At 38.5% G+C, this 6,446-nt stretch overlaps 1 long non-coding RNA gene across 1 annotated transcript; it reads right to left on the reverse strand.

The window, feature by feature from the left end:
- Positions 1 to 5,088: 5,088 nt before the first annotated feature.
- LOC309841305 lies at positions 5,089 to 6,089 on the reverse strand. Its single transcript, XR_014299063.1, has 2 exons — positions 5,848 to 6,089; positions 5,089 to 5,284 (listed from the first exon to the last, which is right to left on the reverse strand). It is a non-coding gene; the product is annotated as an uncharacterized lncRNA (long non-coding RNA).
- Positions 6,090 to 6,446: the final 357 nt, after the last annotated feature.

A 6,446-nucleotide genomic window follows, 5' to 3' on the forward strand; every position in this document is an offset into this window, starting at 1 on the left:
GCAGGCAGTCACCAAGATGGGACATGGACCCCAGTGCCAGCTCTTGAGCCAATGACCAAAAGTGAGTAGTGAAGATGTCAAACACAGTTGGGTTTAGCATCCAGTGAAGCGGGAAGAGATCTGAAGGCAAAGAGAACAAATAGAAGGCTGTCCCATCTAGGAACTCTGCGGAGCTGTCCCTTACAAATGCTAATGAGCTAACACAGAAGGAGTTCACGTTGGCAGTTTTGGGGGGAATGTTATTAACACTTGCTGAGGGACAGCCTCTCATCGACTGATGTTGAAGCAACCAGAAAAACAGTTTTACTTGAGAATGCCTAGAAGTGAGTTAATGGCCAATCCCAACTGGGAGAAGAGTAAGCACTTTTCAAGCATTTGCTGATCTAGACTTTTGCATATTTGAGCTCCTGCACATCAAAGAGGACTCCCCGCTGGGTTTGCTCACCCCTTTAACAAAGTCCTTGAATTTAAGGACAGAAGTTCCTGTACATGGAGAATTTTGAAGAGCCAGAAATTGCATTCAGAACAATATAGCTGTTCTTCCTCTAAGACAGTGGCACAGCTGGTGTTATTAATCAAGCAAAACACTGCCCACCTAGAGCCCAGTGCCCTTGGCCCTGAGGTTGTAAAATTGGCAGGTGTCAGATTTCAAATGTGGAGTGCCTCAGCTCTCCTGAAAGACTGGGGTCCAAGAGGTTAGGCCACTAAGGTCAGGGTGTCCAGGACTGTGTCCCAAAGGTCAGAATGCTCTGCTAGCCAGACTTCAGCCAGAGTGTGGAACTGGAAGGAGCCCCATGGGTGAGGATGTAGCAAGAGAAAAATCAATAGGCTTATTGGCCAGGGTAAGAAAATTTGGGCCATGGAATCTGGCAAACCCAGATGTGTTGGGAAACACGCTTTTCAATTTAAGTTGAGCTAAGAAGAATTTGACATATACCAGCGCCAAGTGTGCTTGTCTCCATCTAAGGACCAGAGTGTCAATACTATTGTTTTTTGTGCATAGTCATGGCCACTAGTGCCATTTTCTCTGTGTTGTGCTTAGAATGATTATATTCTTCAGAAGCTGGATCTGAAAAGTGATGACATCGAGACTCGAGAGCCAACAATTTCCTAGCACTGTGTTCCATGTGTTTGCAGAGACCAAGATGAGGCATTAATTACCCTAAGGTATTTGCTTCAAATATGGATAAAGTGCGTTTTAAACAGTTTTTAACTGAATTTTTAATTGTGTCTACCTTTCAAAATTACTTTGAGGGAAAAAATAAAGTATCTTAACTGTAGGTCTATTGTATTTTATTTCATATTTTTATTCTGAAAGTTGCAGTACCAATAGATTTGATAAAGCCAGTACTTTGGAACCAGTCATTATTAACAAGATAGCCAAAGGAAGATTTACAATAAAAAGTATTAGTTGTATACCACATTTTTCTTTCAAAACACACTAACCAAAGCTTATTATGGAAACCTTTTATTTTAGTCTCCTTTTTAATGCCCAGGACATTTTAATATACATCATTCCATTTGATTCTCACTAGACACAATACACAATATATAAATAATCAAATTAATTGTGAAATATTTTTGGTATTAAATGGCACTTGGACAAGTTATAGACAGTGAACTATAGTTCCATTTTTGGCATGTGATTTCAATTAGCTCTAATAAGATTATATATTTTATCCAATGTGCATTGTGTCAAAAATAAATTCATATGACCTATGTCATTAAAATGTTATCATCTTTGGCTCTTCTTTCTTGTGGAATGAAGTAGGCACCATGCAGAATATTGCAAGTTTGCATAATAGAGAATGCCGATATGTACGTCAGAGTATAATTCTGTTGTCTTTTCAAGATATACTACAGAGGGATTAATGACTATATATCTCAGCTTTAGCAAGATCCAATTTTCTCCTCTAAACTAAAAAGTCACTCCCAAGATTTAGGCTTTCATTTTAAAAATGATTCCCTTAAAAATACACAAGAATTGTCAAGACTATAAAATAACAAAAATGTGTGGCTATAGACAGTTGCTGCCTTATAATGCGGTGGTGTTTCATTAATCACTGTTTCAAACTGTACCTTCTGATTTGTATGTGACTTCCAGAGTAATTTATCACGTAGTGAAAGTTGTGTGTGACCACTGATTTAATATTTCAGGACAAGGGGAAAGGTTTATATTTGTAAGGGCAAATGAATAGTTGATCAGATAGTCCTTATGATAATGTCCTTATCTTGACAGCCTCTTCTTCAAGTGACTTATAAGAATCCTAAAACCTGGGCCGTTATCCTAAGAAACATGTTTAAAATACTTCCCTTTAGCCAGATTCTGAGGTTTCTTTGGAGTAGAACCAAACATTTGATAAGCACCTTTGTTTTGTTTCAAAAGCTCTTTTGGGGTCAGATGTCTCCACTCATAATGCTTAATTCACTCGGGATAATGTGCCACCAAAGCATTTATCATGATTATGCTGTTTAACCCAAATTAGGGAGTAAAAAGACTTAAAATGTTATCATTTGCTAGAAATTTATGTAATTTTTCTTAAAGAAAGGAGTCTAACTCAGCCAATCAAATATATTCAATGTTCCCCTAAACTCATATTTAATCTTGTATACATTTAAATGGTTTCATCTTCCTAAAATAAGTTCTCAACTTGAAGTAAATCTTACCAAATGGTGAAATCTCAGTTCAGTGTCCATTTCCCTTGGGAAGCCTTACCTAACTACTCACTTCTATTTACCCCAAAGACACAGATGTAGTGAAAAGAAGGGCCATCTGTACCCCAATGTTTATAGCAGCAATGGCCACGGTCGCCAAACTATGGAAAGAACCAAGATGCCCTTCAACAGACGAATGGATAAGGAAGATGTGGTCCATATACACTATGGAGTATTATGCCTCCATCAGAAAGGACGAATACCCAACTTTTGTAGCAACATGGACGGGACTGGAAGAGATTATGCTGAGAGAGAGAAAGAGTCAATTATCATATGGTTTCACTTATTTGTGGAGCATAACAAATAGCATGGAGGACACGGGGAGTTAGAGAGGAGAAGGGAGTTGGGGGAAATTGGAAGGGGAGTTGAATCATGAGAGACTATGGATTCTGAAAAACAATCTGAGGGGTCCGAAGTGGCGGGGGGGTCGGAGGTTGGGGGAACCAGGTGGTGGGTATTATAGAGAGCATGGATGGAGCACTGGGTGTGGTGAAAAAACAATGAATACTGTTATGCTGAAAATAAATAAATCTAATTTTTAAAAAAAAAATAAATAAATGAAATATAGCTTGTATCACCTATACTAATCCTATCTCACTAGCTCATGTGCATATCTCATATGTTAATCATGCTTCCCCAACTATATTTTAAATTCACCAAGGAGCATAGGGAAGAGAGCCAACATTAATTGGCCTGCTATAAACCATGGAATGGGCTACGTACTCTATTTATGCTATCCCCGTTTAAAAGATCAAAGTTTTACACTTTTTCTTTGTTGAATTCCAAAACACAGGGCAAACTGGTGTTCAGAAAGTGTGTGTTTATTTGAAAACAGTGTTTAAAGTGATTTCTTCCCAAAGATGTTATTATTGCTTAATCATTCTATTAGCCATCAGTAAAGGTCTAAAATTAGCCAATCTTCGTATTCATAAGAATTTTAGTCTCTTTCTTTCTCTCCCTTTTTTTTTTTTTTTAACTTTATCTATTGGAAAGTGAGAGAGTGAGAGAGTAGGAATGGGGGTAGCAACAGAGCGCCAGGCAGTCTCCCCACTGAGTGAGGAGCTCTACTCAGGACTCCATCCCAGGATTCTGAAATCATAAAATGAGCCAAAGTCAGATGCTTAACCGACTGAACCACCCAAGCGCCCCTAGTCTCATTTTTTTTTTTAATGCTGTGGGGTGAGCACCTGGGGGGCCCCAGGACTCTGGGGCGTCTCTCGTCCACAGGTCCTGCCTTCCCTGGGGAGCCCGCGGGAGAGGGTCCTGGGTCCAAGTCCCTGTAGGCTCAAAGCTCCCTAGTCTCATTTTTATAAAAGCTAACAATTCAGAGGAAGTATCTTGAAGTAAGACAATAACCTTAATGTATTTTATGGTCTTTCTCTCTTTCCTTCATCCCATTCTAGGGACTTAGTGTGGAAGAAAAAGTTTACAACACTTTCTCAACACAATTGTTAAATTACAAACTCTAGACTAAAAATGACTGGGTTCAAATTCTAACCCCACCAACTTGAGCAAATTACTCAAACATTTTACAGCCAGTACTGTTACCTATACAGTAGACATAACAGTATATGTCAAAGATCTCCATGAGGATTAAACAGGATAATGTGCACAAAATGGCTGGCCCTTAATAAGCAGTCAATAAATATAAACTATTTTTTTTATAATTTACTTATAAATTGTCTTTCTTCATTTCCCCAACCAAGGACTTAAGGAAAATAGAATCACACCCTATTCAAAGAAGTGAGAGAAAATGTAACAGACCCCTCAGACTCTTCACACTCATTGACCCAGTATGAAAAAAATGTAGTGAAGTAAAGTTTATCAGACCAAAGACTAAACTTATATGCCATCTTATCCCATACCTCCCTTGGCCCTCTTCTCTAGAATAACCCTTTCCTCATACTTTGTTCATTCTGGTCCAATTTACTAATATAGATAAATCACTCATATGTGGATGTATTAAGAAGTAATGCCATGGACTCATGTTCTCTTTGTGGTGTTCTAGAAACAGAAATAAAGAGATTTGAGTATTTTGAAATGACTTTTCATTTTCTGAGTTTGTCTTTAACTGTGGTACGTTCTGAGACTGGACCACATGGTTCATGGCTTTATAATCGTTACCCAAGTTAAGTGCATGACTAGAGTTTATCATAAAGTGCAGGAAGAAAGAGTTGAGGACTCAAATAGTTGTTGTAGTGTAATAAGGACAATTCCTGTTGCTCAAGTTGGCTAAATAGCTTTCAGCCCTGGGCTCCACCAAGCAACAATCAATAAATCCATTCAACCATCCTTATACAGCTGCATTCTCTGAGTCACTTCAGCAATTTGCATTTTTAATTTTTCCTACAAATTAAAAAACAAACCACCTTCTTTTGTTTAAAAATATTTTGTTTAAAAAACAGAAATATGTTTTAAGAAACACATTTCTTCTCCTTTATATTTCAGCTCACACGTTTCTGCTTCTCTGTCTTTTAAGATGATGTTTAAATCCATAAGCACTTGGGGAAGGTAGTGTTTTTCCACAGCAATCATTATTAGCCTTTTGAGTCTTGAGAATAAATGGTCCCTAAGAAACAAACACAGAAAATAGATACATTATTATCTTAAGAGAATTCTTAACTGGACTTCTCCCTCTTTTCCTTCTGGTGCTTTCTGCATGAATCCTGCAGTTCATTATCCTAAAAATGAATTTGATTGCTAGAGGGTAGCAGAATATGCCACCACAAAATACGCCACTTGGCATAAAGATTATTTTGAGCTGAGGACAACTGAGAAAAAGCAGATGCAAGAAAAGCTCTCTGCCCTCCCCCTATTTATCTAAAAGCAGGACATAAACTGTAAATATGCCTCCCCTCTCCTCTCCTCCAGGAAGGACAGAAGTTAATCACTAGAGACAACTCTAGATCCTTATCAGCCCAGAGATGGCACCAGACGAACCAACATAACAAATGTTACCAACTACCCTTTATCGTCCATTAGTTCTCCCATTTTTTTTAACCTTCCCACAATTTGCACACACACACACCCCCGAAACTCAGTTATCTTTCCTTTGTCCTGTCATTTCTCCAAAAATATTCTATTAAGATGCCATATAGACGCAAGCTCTAATCACCCCTTTGAGTTACTCACCACTGGATACTTCCACGTGTATGCACACATTACTAAATTTCTGTTTGTTTTTCTCTTGTTAATCTGTCTTTTCTGAGTCCAATTTACAAAGCCTCAGCCAATAAATCTGAGTTAGGTAGAGGAAAATGTTCTCCTCCTCCGCATTTCTACACTCAGCTTGAAAATCTCTGTTGGCTTCTTATATAGATAAATCACTCATATATGAATGTATTAAGAAGTAATGCCATGGACTCATGTTCTCTTCGTGGTGTCCTAGAAACAGAAATAAAGAGATTTGAGTATTTTGAAATGACTCCGTCTCCATCTCTGTGGGTGGCCCTTCCCAGTGACCCCCAACCTGTCTCTTGGACCACTCCTCTCCAACACTTTCTGTACTGGGTCACATAAAGTTCTTCCCTACTGCGGGAAGACACTTCCCTCTGAAACTGGGGAGGAACTGCTCTCATATCTACTGTTTCTTCTTTCTAAACTATTCTTCCCCAGGAGAATGTACGCTGCTAACCAAAACGTGACTCATTTCAAGGGTCACATCTCAGTTGTGGCTTCTCAATTTCTCCAGGTAGGATTCGTACTTCTGGACGACTAATTTCTTAAGATCC

This window comes from Mustela nivalis (assembly GCF_964662115.1).
Source record: "Mustela nivalis genome assembly, chromosome: 1".
NCBI lineage: Eukaryota > Metazoa > Chordata > Mammalia > Carnivora > Mustelidae > Mustela > Mustela nivalis.